This window comes from Ranitomeya imitator, chromosome 9, assembly GCF_032444005.1.
Source record: "Ranitomeya imitator isolate aRanImi1 chromosome 9, aRanImi1.pri, whole genome shotgun sequence".
NCBI classification, from domain to species: Eukaryota; Metazoa; Chordata; class Amphibia; order Anura; family Dendrobatidae; genus Ranitomeya; species Ranitomeya imitator.
In genome coordinates, this window is record NC_091290.1 from 143,259,974 (window position 1) to 143,279,114 (window position 19,141).

Here is a 19,141-nt window from a genome sequence, read left to right on the forward strand (position 1 = left end):
TACAAATAAGAAAGAAGCTTTGTTAATAAATTCATGCACTTGTTTTTCCTAATTCCTAGTGCAGTCTGTGCCATGCCCGTACCACATAGCAACAGGATGCAGTAATTAGCACTCCTCAGCTCCGTGCTTCCAGCAAACAAAGATGGTTGAAAACAGTGGTGGATCCAGCCATCTGGTAGACTGTGCTTATGCCTTACTGTCATTTTTAACTTTATGCAGATAATAGTCGGAGATTGAATGTCACGTTCTGCTCTTTTTTTTTTAATTATTATTATTATTATTTCATTTCCTGGATATAGGATCATATTTATCTCACAGCCTTTTTCGCGGTAATGGAAGACTGATCTCTTACAGCCAAATTAAAGGATCGTTCCAGCAAATAGATATCAATTTTTACATTACGAAGAATCTCTGCGAAGGATGAAGAGGGATTTCACTGCAGATCTGTTATAAGTCAGTGCATTATAATGTCACCTGGAGCTGATATCGGCTCAAAAGCAGAAGTTCATATTTGCCACCGATCGCTCCTATTGTTGCATTTGCGTGAGTGGCATTAATCATTACAGGCGTCCCCAATTCAAAGCTTTAGATTGGAGACTATGTACAATTTATTGATAAATGTATAAAAATATTTATATTAAAACACTCCCCCAGAAATCTGCAGTACCATTTATGACCACCAGGCTCTATGCTGCTGGAAGAATCCCCATTGCAAATTGGTTTTAACATTGTGGAATACTCCATGCTCAAAGCCCTTGTACATAGAGAAGGAAGGTATTTCTGTCCAGTTCTGGAGCGGCATTTTAGATGGGATATCCCCAAGGCATTCAATTCTTTTTTTGCATACATATATAATAATTCATAATATAATACAATTGGCTACATATATAATGGATGCCCAAAAACATACACAGCAATGGCCTTTTTACAGGAGGTTTCTTCTGCATAACCTCGATTATAGAGGGCTAATCTTTTGTGGATACTCTACAGGTAAGGAAAGGTTACAGTACAAAGTATTATAGACGGCCGTAAAATAAAATGGCTCAATAAATGGTTAATTCAAAGTATAAACCCAAAAAAATCCCCAGTAATCAGAATACTCATCTTGGTGTCAGACTGGAGACACTCTGTTAAATGTACATCAATATCTTTTGTTGCAAACTGTAACAAGGTTATTTAATGCTGCAGCTGTGAATTATTATACCAGATGGCGCCCACAAAACTATTATTATCATGTGCTGCTCTCCTTAATGTACAAAAGGGAAAAATTACAGATAGAAATGGACAGAAAAATAACCTGACAAACATGGATAGAAATCATCAAATCTATATATGTATACTGGACATACATGTTATATTGAGAGCTTACAACATCAATACTGACAAATGAAGGTACTGAAGAAGACTAACAATTGGGGACACAAGAGTGATTACCCTTTAAACACTTGGGATGCAGGACTATAAACACCCTGATGCCCAGGAGACAGGACGACGAAGAGGCCCCCGACACCTGGGAGACAGGACGACGAAGAGGCCCCCCGACGCCCGGGAGACAGGACGACGAAGAGGCCCCCTGACGCCTGAGAGACAGGACGACGAAGAGGCCCCCCGACGCCCGGGAGACAGGACGACGAAGTGGCCCCCCGACGCCCGGGAGACAGGACGACGAAGAGGCCCCCCGACGCCCGGGAGACAGGACGACGAAGAGGCCCCCCGACGCCCGGGAGACAGGACGACGAAGAGGCCCCCGACGCCCGGGAGACAGGACGACGAAGAGGCCCCCCGACGCCCGGGAGACAGGATGATGAAAAGGCCCCCTGACGCCTGAGAGACAGGACGACGAAGAGGCCCCCCGACGCCCGGGAGACAGGACGACGAGACCCTCAATGTCCGAGAGACAACAGGCCCCTGAAACATAAAATATCACTAATATTACCCTCTGATCTAAGTGGGGGGACAGGAGAATAACAAAACAACACCAGATACTTAGAAGACGTAGATTATGACCCTGACAATTGGGGGGTTGGGGGGGGAAGTATATGGGACAATTACCCCCAAAGCATGTGGACAGTACAATAATGGAGTCAAATACAGTAATTCAACTTTTGTAAATTGGCAACAATATTCCCATAGACATATGAGGCAAATTGTCACTAAAATATGCAAAAAAAGTAAAATAAATTCGGGTATGACAAACTAAATCACATGCATCACTTTGTATTATGTAACTCCATCCAATTGAGACAGATGCCTTAAGAAAACAACTTTTTTCTTGTAACTTGGCTTCTAGGGGCACTCATTAAGATGAAAATGTATTGTTAACATGTAGCAAAAGTTTAGATGGCTGTCTCTGAATGCGGTAAAGAAAAAAGTAGGAATTAGTCCTACTGGTAATAGTGTTTCCAGGAGTCCATCATGACAGCACCACCAGGAGGTTGTCCTTCTTATCCTTGATAGGAACAGGAACACAGAAGAGGTTAAATAGCCTCTACTCACCTCCACCCTTCAGTGATTTTCCCAAGTACCACACCAGGATGGATGCAACTCTATTTTATTGGAATTCCTTTCTACACATGTTTACATCATATATCGTACAGGAACTCAAGGGAAGGTATATAAAGGGTGCTGTGATGATGGACTCCTGGAAACACTATTACGGTAGGACTAATTCCTACTTTCCAGGATGTCCCTCCTGACAGCACCACCAGGAGAAATACCAAATAACTCCTATTTTAGGGTGGGATTACAGCATGGAGGACTTTCCTCCCAAATGTAGTCTGTTGGTTCGCTGTAACGTCTAATTTATAGTGCCTACAGAATGTATTTGATCTCGACCAAGTTGCAGCTCTGCATATTTGGTCCATAGAAGCCCCCGCGCTTTCTGCCCATGAGGCCGAGACTGCCCTCAACGAGTGCGCCTTGAGACTTTCTGGCGGGGGTTTCCCTGCTGAGATATAGGCTGCCCTGATAGTTGACTTAATCCATCTAGCTAGAGTAGCTTTGGACGCCTTCTTGCCTCTGTTTTTCCCGGCCATCTGGATGAATAGGTTAGAGTCCACTCTCCAACTGTTGGTGATTTCTAGGTAGTGTAGAATTGTCCTCTTAACATCTAAGGTGTGAACAGAGAACGCTCCTTCTCATTACTATAATTTTGGCAAAATGTGGCTAGAACAATCTCTTGATTTCTATGGAAGTCGGAAATGACCTTAGGGAGAAACCCGGGATCTAGTTTAAGGATAATACAATCATCTTGAATTTTTAGGTATGGATCTTTAATGGATAAGGATTGAATCTCGTCAATACGTCTCGCTGAAGTTATTGCAACAAGGAAGAGGGCTTTAAGGGTTACAGCTTTTAAGTCTGCTTGACTTACTGGTTTGTATGGTTCCTTACAAAGTTCATTCAAGACCAGGTTTAGATCCCAGGGAGGTACTGTACTGCGAATTGTAGGCCTAAGTCTCTGGATGGCCTTAACAAATCTCACTATCCATGGATGAGTAGCTAACTGAAAGTCATAGAAGGCACTAAGGGCTGAAATTTGAACTTTTAACATACTAGGCCTTAGTCCTTTATCAAAGCCTGACTGGAGAAAGTCTAGGATCTTAGGGATATTTGGGCCCTGAGAGACCGATACAGGAGTTGACCTCTGTGAACAGAACTTTTTCCATACTTTCCCATATATTGCGGAAGTCGCAGGCTTCCTGCTGCTCTGGATAATGGCAATGACTGGATCTGAGAGGCCCTTTGACCTTAGGGTTTCTTTTTCAGGATCCATGCTGTTAACTGTAGCAGATCCGGGTTTTGATGAAGTAGAGGGCCCTGAGATAAAAGATCCAGTCTTGCTGGTAGATGGATTGGCTCTTCTAAGGACATCCATTTTAGTAGAGGAAACCAGCTCCTTTTGGGCCAGTATGGAACCATTAGGATTACTGATGTCTGGCTCTCCTGGATCTTCCGCAGGACTCTCGGTATTAGAGCAAATGGAGGAAAAGCATATGCCATATTCATGTCACACTTCTGAGCCAGGGCGTCTATTCCTGACGGCTTGTGTCCTGGATTTAGAGAAAAGAACCTGTCTTTGTATTTTTCTTTGAGGCGAATAGATCCACCTCCGGGAAACCCTAACGTTGGGTTAAGTGGAGGAAGATTTCCTGATTTAGGGACCATTCTGTGGGGCATAACCTTTGTCTGCTCAGAAAGTCGCCTACCTGGTTTTCGGTGCCTTTTAGGTGAACTGCCGTTATTGATTTGACTGTGAGCTCTGCCCAGGAGAATATTGTATCTGACAGATCCTGTAAATGGTGATGTTTTGGACCTCCTTGGTGCAGTAGGAAAGCTACTGTTGTTGAATTGTTGGAAAAAATACGGATGTGTTGGTCCTTTAACTTCTCCTGATATGTCTTTAAGGCTTCCCAGACTGCTCTGAGCTCTTTGTAATTTGAAGACCTCCTTCGCATTGACGCGGGCCAAGTTCCTTGAGAGTAGTCCTCCTCTATGTGGGCTCCCCAGCCTCTGAGACTTGCATCCGTAGTGATGTTCACGCACGGAGATGTTCTCCAAGGTCTTCCTTTCTCGAGGTTTGTTGGTATGGTCCACCATGACAGTGATCTTTTTGCGTCTCTGGATAGACGCACTTTGTTGTCCAGGGTTGTGTCTCTGCTGTCCCAAAGTGAAAGGACTTCCTGCTGCAAGGGTCTTGAGTGATACTGACTCCATTGAACGCTGGAAATGCATGATGTTATTAACCCCAGAACCCGCATGGCCTTCCTTATGTAGGTCTGTTTTTGCTTTTGCAATATTTGAATATCTTTTTTGAATGATTCTTGCTTGTGTTGCGGGAGGTACGTATGTTCATGAGTTGAGTCTAAGATCACTCCGAGAAACGCCTTCCTTGTCTCGGGTTTGAGGTTTGATTTTTTTAGATTTATTAGCCATCCAAGGCTTTTTAGAACGGACAACGTAGTTGTTAAATTCTTCTCCATCTGTTGAGACGATTCTGCTATAAGTAGGATGTCGTCCAGATAAGGGACAATCAGGATCTCTTTTTCTCTTAAAAAGGCCATCACCTCTGTTTGGTGAAGATTCTGGGAGCAGACAAGAGGCCTAACGGAAGGCACGTGAACTGGAAGTGATAAACATAATCCTCTGAGGAATATACCACAAAGAGGATAAGAAGTGAATAAACGATTATGGTATATTCCTCAGAGGATTATGTTTATCATATGCTTTTTGAAGTTACTTTAGGCCAATAATTAATTAGGACTATGATAATAAATACGTGAACTGGAAGTGTAGAATGTGATCTCCGTCTTTTATAGCAAATCTGAGATATTGTTGGTGTGAGGCATAGATGGGAACCTGGTAGTAAGCACTCTTTAGGTCTAAAGTGCTCATTACTGATCCTTTCTGGATTAGAGATATTATGGATTTGAGGGACTCCATCTTGAACTGTTTGTAAGTTACTGACAGATTTAGAGGTTTTAGATTTATGATCGTACGGTATTCTCCACCCGGCTTTTTTTTTATGGAGAACAGGCTTGAATAGTGTCCCTTGAACCTCAGAGTGGGGTCTCGGAATGATGGCTTTTATCTGGATAAGTTCCTGATTATCTTTTAGAAGCCTCCGGTGAACTGTCAAGGACTGGGTCTGAGTCAGACAAAATCTGGGGGGTAAATGGCTGAAAGTGAAGGCCGGAGAAGGGTATTGAACACAGTTTGGTCTTTGACTGCGTATCGCCAGACCATGACCTGAGCCATAGAGCTCTTCTTGCTGCGTTAGATAGGGCGTTGTTCCTTGCTGCGAATCGAACCGATTCCGCCAAAGCATCGGCCATAAAGTCTGTTGCCATCTCAATAACGTAAAGACTTTAGGATTTCCTCTCTGGGTGTTTTATTATTAATTTGGGAGTCACATTTTTCTACCCACAGAGTCATTGACCTGGCCACTGAGGTAGCCGCGATATTAGTTTTCATGATAGCTGATGACGCTTCCCAGGCCTTCTTGAGAAGATCTTCTGATCTTTTGTCATGGGGTCGTTGAGACCAGAGGAAGCTTCAAATGGTATAGCAGTCTTTTTTGAGTCCTTGGCCACTGGTATATCCACTTTAGGTACAGATTCCCATCCTTTGGTTTCGTCTGGATCAAAAGGGAGTCGGTATCTAAAATCTTTTGGGACTACTAGCTTCTTTCCGACATCCTCCCATTCTTCCAAGATCATTTCTGTCATATGGTGATTCACTGGAAACTCCCTGTTTCTGCGAGCTCTGAGCCCGCCAAACATCTCATCTTGGACCATAAGGTGTTCTGTGGCCTCTTCCACCTTCATAGTGTTTCTGACGGCCTGCAGGAGTATGTCCGTGTTTTCAGAACAGAACAGATATCTCTTTCTATCTTCTGGGAGGATGGCTGAAGAACATTCGCCTTCCACGGAATCAGATATAGAGTAAGTTGAAAGCTCACCCTCTTCTAAGCTAGGATCCTGCTCCCACCTGGACCTTTTAGGACGGGGGGATTCGACCGGCATCAGGGCTGATACCGTGGACTGTACCTCCTCTCTAATGATAGTTTTAATACTATCCAGAAAGGAGGACTGCTCCTCTTTAAGTAGTCCCGACATACAGCCGTCACACAATTTCTTAGACTGTCTATCTGGGAGTTTGTTAGAACACAGTGGGCATCTATTCGTCTTGCGTTTAGGAACTACAGATGAACGTTTGGGTGCTTCTTTATCCTGCAATCGAGATATAAGAACGCCCTCTAGCTTGTGTGTGACTAGTGCTGTAACAAAAAGGCCCACTATGTATAACTTACATGTTCTGGAGCGAGCTCTGAGGACTGAATGTCTGCACCACCTGCACCTTCCATGTTCCTAGGACAAGTGTGCTGTCAGATGTTTGTGTTTAAATAGATTGCCTTACCAGGCTTCAAATCACCTGCCTCGTCCTTCTTCCGAGCTCAGCTGCTGGTGATCCTCCTGATGATCTGCAACGACCTGTACGCATCCCAGATGGAACGCTGAACCGTGGGCGGGAATTCTTCCTCGGCGCCACTAGCACCGTTCCACGAGGCCGAGCTTCTTTCGGCGTCCCTGCCGGCAGCAACAAGGCCCGGGCCGGAACTCTGCCCCCGGACGTCGTCACCGGAACTCGACTCCAGCGCTCCCGATGATGCGTCGCACCAGGAGACTGATCACCGCCGGCGTGCGGCCGGGTACACAGCTCCAGGTGCAGAGCCCTCTGGAAAGGGGTGCGCCAAAGATGGGAGCACACAGCTCGACCCGCGCTGAGGGACCTCCCTCGGTGTTAGCGCACTCTGCGGAGTCTGCCGCTGGAGCAAGCCTGCGCTGCTCAGAGCCCTCTGGAGAGGGATGAAGCTTCCCGAGAGCCCTGCTCAACCGGCTGTCTAGAATCTTCGGCACGGTAAGCCGCACCAAACTCCTCTGCGTCTGTCCCTGATAAGGACAGGAAAAACACTGAAGGGTGGAGGTGGGGAGGGGCTATTTAACCTCTTCTGTGTTCCTGACCCTATCAAGGATAAGAAGGACAACCTCCTGGTGGTGCTGTCAGGAGGGACGTCCTGGAAAAAAACAATTAGTTCCTTTATCAAAATTTAATTATAGCATAGGCAACAAGGTCGACGTCCCTGGGTCCTGCAGATCTCTGTCCCTCTCCAAAAAAAAAAAAAAAAAATGTCTGGATGGTTATAGCACAGATTGTTGTACTATTTCATAGCAATTTGATTTGGTCACTATTTGGCGCTATTATTTATGTATTGTATGACAGTAGCAGAGGTCTCTATGTAACATTATGTATGCACCATATGGAGGTGTAGTGTGAGCACTTTATATTATGTAGATAGAAATAATATATGGGCTCTGTTCACTACAGATTATTGTTACTATATGGAATTATTTAGACACATGATGGCGGGGGTATTAGTGTACTAAGAGGTGACGGCACACATGCATTTTCCTCCAATTACTCAAATACTTATGCATGGCATGATAGTATTAAAGGGACTCAGTGTGGCAATGTTATTGAATTATTGGCAGTTTTATGCGTGTACTGTATCACAGTATTAGACTCCATATGTGAATACTTGTACCATATGGCAGTAGGAAGTAGGCATTTTATGTCACTGTTACTTATATGTTGTATGGCAATGTAATGGAAATATTGTTTGGCGGTGTTATGTGAGAATCGTACGTCACTATTATGCATGCAGCATTAATACACGGGCTGCGTTCATTACATACTTTTGGCGTTCAGTGGCGTTATTATTTAGCCACATCATGGCGGTGCTATTATTGCAGCAATATTATCAGTAATAGGTGGCAATCCATCTACAGGTCCTCCAGTGGCACTGTATTACAGGATTAAGGGACTACATGTGGTAATGTTATTAAAGTACCATATGGCAGTATCATGTGAGCACTTCATGTTGCTATTTAAGCGCTGCGTGGTAATATTAAAAAAGCTGTATATGGTAACGCTATGCAAGCATCTTATGACGGTTTTATGAGAGCACTTCATGTAGCAACTATTTATGCACTGCAAGACATTACTAAAAGGTATTATATCCAAATTTAATTCAAGCACCATATAGCAGTGTTATGTGAGCACTGCAAGTCACTATTATGTACATAGCAGTAATATACGTGATCTGTTAACTACAAAATATATATATATATATATATATATATATATATATATATTATTTAGGCACATTATGGCGGTTGTATTAGTGCACTATTAGGAAGGGGGTGCCATCCACCTGCAGGACCTCCAGTGGCACTATTATATAGGCACTGTTTCATAGTATTAAAGGGGCTCTATATGGTAACATTAATCAAGAACCATATAACAGTGTCAAGTGAAAATCTTATGTTGCTATTATTAATGCACAGTATGACAGTATTAAAGGGACTCTATATGGTAATGTTATTAAAGCACCATATGGCAGTGTTATGTGAGCACTTAAAGTCGTTATTTATGCTCTGTATGGCAGTATTAATGGGTCTATATATGGTAACATTATGCAAGAATCATATAGTAAAGCCATGTTAGCACTCCATGTCACTATTATGCATGCACAGTATGGCAGTAGTGAAGGAGATCTATATGGTAACATTACTCAAGAATCATAATAGTGTCATGTAAGAATTGTATGTTGCTATTAATGCACAGTATAGCAGTAGTAAAGGGACTCTATATGGTAATGTTATTTAAGCACCATATGGCAGTATCATGTTGCTATTAATGCACGGTTTGGCAGTATTAAAGGGACTCTATATGGTAAGGTTATTTTAGTACCATATGGCAATATGATGCTGCTATTATTAATTCATGGTTTGGCAGTATTATAGGGGCCCTATATGGGGATGCTATGTAAGCAGTATTAGAGAAGTACTGGGAGGAGGAGACCGCCTACAGATTTTGCCCAAGGGCCCGCGCACTTTTTAATCTAAGCCTGTCTAATGTGCAGAAAAGGAGAATAATAAGGAGCACAGATCCCATATGTACGCGGCAATGTATCGAGCATCTTATGTGCAAACGACAAATATCCAGACATCTACAATTATGGATTTAATCCTTTATAGATGGGAACCTGCAGCGGACATGACAAAAGCAATAGCTATAGGTTGCTGATTAAACAATATCTGACATGCGGGAGAACGCTGCCCGCTGAAAACTTAACATTTCCTCCATAAATCATTTTTATCCTTCAAGTTAATCTGTGTTTTCAGACAGCCTAGAGCGGACTCAATAATAATAAATTACAATATATATCTGACATTATTAATTGTGAAACTCTGACCTGTGTCTGAGCGCCCAGCCCCGGGCCTCCGCATCATACAGCACCCAGCTTAAAGGAGACATATCATTAAAAATAGAACAGAATCTTGTTACCTTTAAATGCTGCCCGGAGCAGGATCCCGACGCGCGTCCCTTTCACGCCGGTGTCATTTTGTAGATTCATTGTTTAACAAGCCTCGGTTTTCACCTTCTAAATTCTCACCTCAATGTTAAGTTTCAATCGGACCAGGACAGCGGATTTATCATGGGAATAGGCAACCAAGAAGTAAGGGAGAAGGATGGATATCGGAAAACCAAGAAAAGGCACCCAAAAAGCTAAATATATCAATAATAGTAGTAATGGAGTTGTCTCATCATCCTTTAATGGAAGCCACCAAGTTTTGTGGGTGATTGAGTGACATATTCAAGTCCCAGCGGCATGTTGTGGCTATCGGCTGCAAACTATGTGGGGCTTACCTGACAAAAACGGGCAACCCCAACATGTTTTATGGCTGTCTAACAGCTGCGAAACATGCAGCCGCATCGATTCGAACATGTCACTCGAGCATGCTCGAAACTTGATGCGAACCTAAGCACCCTGGGCAAACTCGAGCAACAAGCACTGGCACTCATCACTAACCAAGACCCCATACCATTGATGCCACCAGTGCAACCTAATAGGGTGCCTAAGAGAAATGGGGGCTCAATTCTACCTCCAAAGCATCTGGCATTGTGCATTAGGATGAGATACGGGACTGCAATGGGCCCATATATTGTCTTTGTGCCCTTCCGTCTTTGGCGGCTGGGGCCACTCACTGGTGGTCGGACCCCAGTCAGGATAAGGTATCAGCGGAGATAGTTGTGGAATCCAAAAGTGGGATGGTATCGGTCAAAGGATATGCCATATATATCCCTAGTGAAAGAACTTCGTTAAGTAGCATTTAAAGTAAAAATGTAACTGGACCCCAATTACCTGACTCATCCACCATGTACCGTTTATAATACCGGCGTCTACTTGGAAAGAGGGAGCCTTGGGACTCCCTTAGAGGAACCAGAGCCCGAGCACCCCCTATAACAAACCTTTTCACAACCACCTAGGGATGAGTGGACCAGTGGAAGTTCGAGTTCTGGTACCAGACCGAAGTTTAGTCTTTTTCCCTCTCTCTCAACTCCCGAGCTAGAAAGAAGAGCCGTGTTCGATGTTCTGCACCGGATCTAAGCGTCCGGTACGAACCTCGTATTTTACAGATCTCTACACCCAATTATTGTCAATCCCCCTTTATTTGGCCAACATTAACTTACTTCCATCGTGCTTTGGTGATTAATTTTTCCCCTAGATACATGTTTATTTCCCTCTGCAAAACTCCTCGAAAACAACCGGCAAAGGAAAACTTTGCTTTAAGAGTCTGTCGCCGCCGCAGAGAGTTAAATTTTGATGGATGAGAGTTAAGGCCTGTATTCAAATGAGCTATTTTCTGCTGTAATAAAGTGAAGATTGCCAGAAATATCACTGTTTTTAAAATGTAAATACACGGCATAAATACAGGCGGAGGCACTGCCAAACGGGGTCTATAAATATATATGTAGAGATCTCTTCCAATGCCGTTTCTAGTGCATAAAGTAGGATCTTTATTATAATGCTGGCTATTATAAGGGAGCGGTAACTTGGCGCGCCGCCGACTCGCTGCATTAGACCTCATTATACTCACCTTAGCTTTGACTCTAATACTTGGCTGCATGCGAAGATATCATCATCATCATCCTCCTCAAACCCGGAGATATATTAATAGTCAGGCTCGACATATACCAATAAAAATGTACGTGGCTTGTAGTGAAGACCGACGCGTTTTGCAAATCATTATTAGGGATTTTAGTATTCATTGCAATAACATTGATATCATTCATTGGGCGCCTTTCTGCTCCTATATTTCAGTTTTAGAGTTGTCAGATTGTGTTAATGACAATTCATCCCATCTGTTCCGATATGAAAATGAAGCCTCATGCGGCAGACGCGATAAACCCCCCAAAATAGTAGGAGAAGTAAGACTCTTAAAAGGTATTTGATTTGGATTATACCCCCCGGGAAGACCAACTTGGCCCAAAATTGACTTTCTTAAAATTAAAGTCTTAAAGCCGTGTTGAGTTGTGTTCGTTACGGCTCGGAAGCTCCACGTATTCTGATTAATCCGCATCAAATGTATAGACGGGAAGGGGTGAGAGGAGGAGGAGGGAGAAGATATCCAGACACTCACATTGTAAAGCACAGGGCTCCAGAAATAGAGAAAGGACTCATGACATGGGCATCCTGATGGCTGGGAATTGCACCATTTATATACACATCCATCGTTGTGTAGTCACTGTGTACATACATTACTGATCCTGAGTTACCTCCTGTATTATACCCCAGAGCTGCACTCACTATTCTGCTGGTGCAGTTACTGTGTACATACATTACATTACTGATCCTGAGTTACCTCCTGTATTATACCCCAGAGCTGCACTCACTATTCTGCTGGTGCAGTCACTGTGTACATACATTACATTACTGATCCTGAGTTACATCTTGTATTATACCCCAGAGCTGCACTCACTATTCTGCTGGTGCAGTCACTGTGTACATACATTACATTACTGATCCTGAGTTACATCCAGTATTATACCCCAGTGCTGCACTCACTATTCTGCTGGTGCAGTCACTGTGTACATACATTACATTATTGATCCTGAGTTACATCCTGTATTATACTCCAGAGCTGCACTCACTATTCTGCTGGTGCAGTCACTGTGCACATACATTACATTACTGATCCTGAGTTACCTCCTGTATTATACCCCAGAGCTGCGCTCACTATTCTGCTGGTACAGTCACTGTGTACATACATTACATTACTGATCCTGAGTTACCTCCTGTATTATACCCCAGAGCAGCACTCACTATTTTGCTGGTGCAGTCACTGTGTACATACATTACATTACTGATCCTGAGTTACCTCCTGTATTATACCCCAGAGCTGCACTCACTATTCTGCTGGTGCAGTCACTGTGTACATACATTACATTACTGATCCGGAGTTACCTCCAGTATTATACCCCAGAGCTGCACTCACTATTCTGCTAGTGCAGTCACTGTGTACATACATTACATTACTGATCCTGAGTTACCTCCTGTATTATACCCCAGAGCAGAACTCACTATTCTGCTGGTGCAGTCACTGTGTACATACATTACTGATCCTGAGCTACTTCCTGTATTATACTCCAGAGCTGCACTCACTATTCTGCTGGTGCAGTCACTGTGTACATACATTACTGATCCTGAGTTACATCCTGTATTATAGACCAGAGCTGCACTCACTATTCTGCTGGTGCACTCTCTGTGTACATACATTACATTACTGATCCTGAGTTACCTCCTGTATTATACCCCAGAGCTGCACTCACTATTCTGCTGGTGCAGTCACTGTGTACATACATTACTGATCCTGAGTTACATCCTGTATTATACTCCAGAGCTGCACTCACTATTCTGCTGGTGCAGTCACTGTGTACATACATTACTGATCCTGAGCTACATCCTGTATTATACTCCAGAGCTGCACTCACTATTCTACTAGTGCAGTCACTGTGTACATACATTACTGATCCCGAGTTACATCCTGTATTATACCCCAGAGCTGCACTCACTATTCTGCTGGTGCAGACACTGTGTACATACATTACATTACTGATCCCGAGTTACATCCTGTATTATACCCCAGAGCTGCACTCACTATTCTGCTGGTGCAGTCACTGTGTACATACATTACATTACTGATCCTGAGTTACATCCTGTATTATACTCCAGAGCTGCACTCACTATTCTGCTGGTGCAGTCACTGTGTACATACATTACATTACTGATCCTGAGTTACATCCTGTATTATACTCCAGAGCTGCACTCACTATTCTGCTGGTGCAGTCACTGTGTTCATACATTACATTACTGATCCTGAGTTACATCGTGTATTATACCCCAGAGCTGCACTCACTATTCTGCTGGTGCAGTCACTGTGTACATACATTACATTACTGATCCTGAGTTACATCCTGTATTATAGACCAGAGCTGCACTCAGTATTCTGCTGGTGCAGTCACTGTGTACATACATTACATTACTGATCCTGAGTTACATCCTGTATTATAGACCAGAGCTGCACTCACTATTCTGCTGGTGCAGTCACTGTGTACATACATTACATTACTGATCCTGAGTTACATCCTGTATTATACCCCAGAGCTGCACTCACTATTCTGCTGGTGCAGTCACTGTGTACATACATTACTGATCCTGAGTTACATCCTGTATTATACTCCAGAGCTGCACTCACTATTCTGCTGGTGCAGTCACTGTGTTCATACATTACATTACTGATCCTGAGTTACATCGTGTATTATACCCCAGAGCTGCACTCACTATTCTGCTGGTGCAGTCACTGTGTACATACATTACATTACCGATCCTGAGTTACATCCTGTATTATACTCCAGAGCTGCACTCAGTATTCTGCTGGTGCAGTCACTGTGTACATACATTACATTACTGATCCTGAGTTACATCCTGTATTATACTCCAGAGCTGCACTCAGTATTCTGCTGGTGCAGTCACTGTGTACATACATTACATTACTGATCCTGAGTTACATCCTGTATTATACTCCAGAGCTGCACTCAGTATTCTGCTGGTGCAGTCACTGTGTACATACATTACATTACTGATCCTGAGTTACATCCTGTATTATACTCCAGAGCTGCACTCACTATTATGCTGGTGCAGTCACTGTGTACATACAGGTCCTTCTCAAAAAATTAGCATATAGTGTTAAATTTCATTATTTACCATAATGTAATGATTACAATTAAACTTTCATATATTATAGATTCATTATCCACCAACTGAAATTTGTCAGGTCTTTTATTGTTTTAATACTGATGATTTTGGCATACAACTCCTGATAACCCAAAAAACCTGTCTCAATAAATTAGCATATCAAGAAAAGGTTCTCTAAACGACCTATTACCCTAATCTTCTGAATCAACTAATTAACTCTAAACACATGCAAAAGATACCTGAGGCTTTTATAAACTCCCTGCCTGGTTCATTACTCAAAACCCCCATCATGGGTAAGACTAGGGACCTGACAGATGTCAAGAAGGCCATTATTGACACCCTCAAGCAAGAGGGTAAGACCCAGAAAGAAATTTCTCAACAAATAGGCTGTTCCCAGAGTGCTGTATCAAGGCACCTCAATGGTAAGTCTGTTGGAAGGAAACAATGTGGCAGAAAACGCTGTACAACGAGAAGAGGAGACCGGACCCTGAGGAAGATTGTGGAGAAGGACCGATTCCAGACCTTGGGGAACCTGAGGAAGCAGTGGACTGAGTCTGGTGTGGAAACATCCAGAGCCACCGTGCACAGGCGTGTGCAGGAAATGGGTTACATGTGCCGCATTCCCCAGGTAAAGCCACTTTTGAACCATAAACAGCAACAGAGGCGCCTGACCTGGGCTACAGAGAAGCAGCACTGGACTGTTGCTAAGTGGTCCCAAGTACTTTTTTCTGATGAAAGCAAATTTTGCATGTCATTCGGAAATCAAGGTGCCAGAGTCTGGAGGAAGACTGGGGAGAAGGAAATGCCAAAATGCCTGAAGTCCAGTGTCAAGTACCCACAGTCAGTGATGGTGTGGGGTGCCATGTCAGCTGCTGGTGTTGGTCCACTGTGTTTCATCAAGGGCAGGGTCAATGCAGCTAGCTATCAGGAGATTTTGGAGCACTTCATGCTTCCATCGGCTGAAATGCTTTATGGAGATGAAGATTTCATTTTTCAGCACGACCTGGCACCTGCTCACAGTGCCAAAACCACTGGTAAATGGTTTACTGACCATGGTATTACTGTGCTCAATTGGCCTGCCAACTCTCCTGACCTGAACCCCATAGAGAATCTGTGGGATATTGTGAAGAGAAAGTTGAGAGACGCAAGACCCAACACTCTGGATGAGCTTAAGGCCGCTATTGAAGCATCCTGGGCCTCCATAACATCTCAGCAGTGTCACAGGCTGATTGCCTCCATGCCACGCCGCATTGAAGCAGTCATTTCTGCCAAAGGATTCCCGACCAAGTATTGAGTGCATAACTGAACATTATTATTTGATGGGTTTTTTGTTTGTTATTAAAAAACACTTTTATTTGATTGGATGGGTGAAATATGCTAATTTATTGAGACAGGTTTTTTGGGTTATCAGGAGTTGTATGCCAAAATCATCAGTATTAAAACAATAAAAGACCTGACAAATTTCAGTTGGTGGATAATGAATCTATAATATATGAAAGTTTAATTGTAATCATTACATTATGGTAAATAATGAAATTTAACACTATATGCTAATTTTTTGAGAAGGACCTGTACATTACATTACTGATCCTGAGTTACCTCCTGTATTATACCTCAGAGCTGCACTCACTATTCTGCTGGTGCAGTCACTGTGTACATACATTACATTACTGATCCTGAGTTACATCTTGTATTATACCCCAGAGCTGCACTCACTATTCTGCTGGTGCAGTCACTGTGTACATACATTACATTGCTGATCCTGAGTTACATCCTGTATTATAGACCAGAGCTGCACTCACTATTCTGCTGGTGCAGTCACTTTGTACATACATTACATTACTGATCCTGAGTTACATCCTGTATTATACTCCAGAGCTGCACTCAGTATTCTGCTGGTGCAGTCACTGTGTACATACATTACATTATTGATCCTGAGTTACATCCTGTATTATACTCCAGAGCTGCACTCACTATTCTGCTGGTGCAGTCACTGTGTACATACATTACATTACTGATCCTGAGTTACCTCCTGTATTATACCCCAGAGCTGCGCTCACTATTCTGCTGGTGCAGTCACTGTGTACATACATTACATTACTGATCCTGAGTTACCTCCTGCATTATACCCCAGAGCAGCACTCACTATTCTGCTGGTGCAGTCACTGTGTACATACATTACATTACTGATCCTGAGTTACATCCTGTATTATACCCCAGAGCTGCACTCACTATTCTGCTGGTGCAGTCACTGTGTACATACATTACTGATCCTGAGCTACTTCCTGTATTATACTCCAGAGCTGCACTCACTATTCTGCTGGTGCAGTCACTGTGTACATACATTACTGATCCCGAGTTACATCCTGTATTATACCCCAGAGCTGCACTCACTATTCTGCTGGTGCAGACACTGTGTACAGACATTACATTACTGATCCTGAGTTACATCCTGTATTATACCCCAGAGCTGCACTCACTATTCTGCTGGTGCAGTCACTGTGTACATACATTACATTACTGATCCTGAGTTACATCCTGTATTATACCCCAGAGCTGCACTCACTATTCTGCTGGTGCAGTCACTGTGTACATACATTACATTACTGATCCTGAGTTACATCCTGCATTATACCCCAGAGCTGCACTCACTATTCTGCTGGTGCAGTCACTGTGTACATACATTACATTACTGATCCTGAGTTACATCCTATATTATACTCCAGAGCTGCACTCACTATTCTGCTGGTGCAGTCACTGTGTACATACATTACATTACTGATCCTGAGTTACATCCTGTATTATAGACCAGAGCTGCACTCACTATTCTGCTGGTGCAGTCACTGTGTACATACATTACATTACTGATCCTGAGTTACATCCTGTGTTATAGACCAGAGCTGCACTCACTATTCTGCTGGTGCAGTCACTGTGTACATACATTACATTACTGATCCTGAGTTACATCCTGTATTATAGACCAGAGCTGCACTCACTATTCTGCTGGTGCAGTCACTGTGTACATACATTACATTATTGATCCTGAGTTACATCCTGTATTATAGACCAGAGCTGCACTCACTATTCTGCTGGTGCAGTCACTGTGTACATACATTACATTACTGATCCTGAGTTACATCCTGTATTATAGACCAGAGCTGCACTCACTATTCTGCTGGTGCAGTCACTGTGTACATACATTACATTACTGATCCTGAGTTACATCCTGTATTATACCCCAGCGCTGCACTCACTATTCTGCTGGTGCAGTCACTGTGTACATACATTACATTACTGATCCTGAGTTACATCCTGTATTATACCCCAGAGCTGCACTCACTATTCTGCTGGTGCAGTCACTGTGTACATACATTACATTACTGATCCTGAGTTACCTCCTGTATTATACTCCAGAGCTGCACTCACTATTCTGCTGGTGCAGTCACTGTGTACATACATTACATTACTGATCCTGAGTTACATCCTGTATTATACCCCAGAGCTGCACTCACTATTCTGCTGGTGCAGTCACTGTGTACATACATTACATTACTGATCCTGAGTTACCTCCTGTATTATACCCCAGAGCTGCACTCACTATTCTGCTGGTGCAGTCACTGTGTACATACATTACATTACTGATCCTGAGTTACATCCTATATTATACTCCAGAGCTGCACTCACTATTCTGCTGGTGCAGTCACTGTGTACATACATTACATTACTGATCCTGAGTTACATCCTGTATTATAGACCAGAGCTGCACTCACTATTCTGCTGGTGCAGTCACTGTGTACATACATTACATTACTGATCCTGAGTTACATCCTGTGTTATAGACCAGAGCTGCACTCACTATTCTGCTGGTGCAGTCACTGTGTACATACATTACATTACTGATCCTGAGTTACATCCTGTATTATAGACCAGAGCTGCACTCACTATTCTGCTGGTGCAGTCACTGTGTACATACATTACATTATTGATCCTGAGTTACATCCTGTATTATAGACCAGAGCTGCACTCACTATTCTGCTGGTGCAGTCACTGTGTACATACATTACATTACTGATCCTGAGTTACATCCTGTATTATAGACCAGAGCTGCACTCACTATTCTGCTGGTGCAGTCACTGTGTACATACATTACATTACTGATCCTGAGTTACATCCTGTATTATACCCCAGCGCTGCACTCACTATTCTGCTGGTGCAGTCACTGTGTACATACATTACATTACTGATCCTGAGTTACATCCTGTATTATACCCCAGAGCTGCACTCACTATTCTGCTGGTGCAGTCACTGTGTACATACATTACATTACTGATTCTGAGTTACCTCCTGTATTATACTCCAGAGCTGCACTCACTATTCTGCTGGTGCAGTCACTGTGTACATACATTACATTACTGATCCTGAGTTACATCCTGTATTATCCTCCAGAGCTGCACTCACTATTCTGCTGGTGCAGTCACT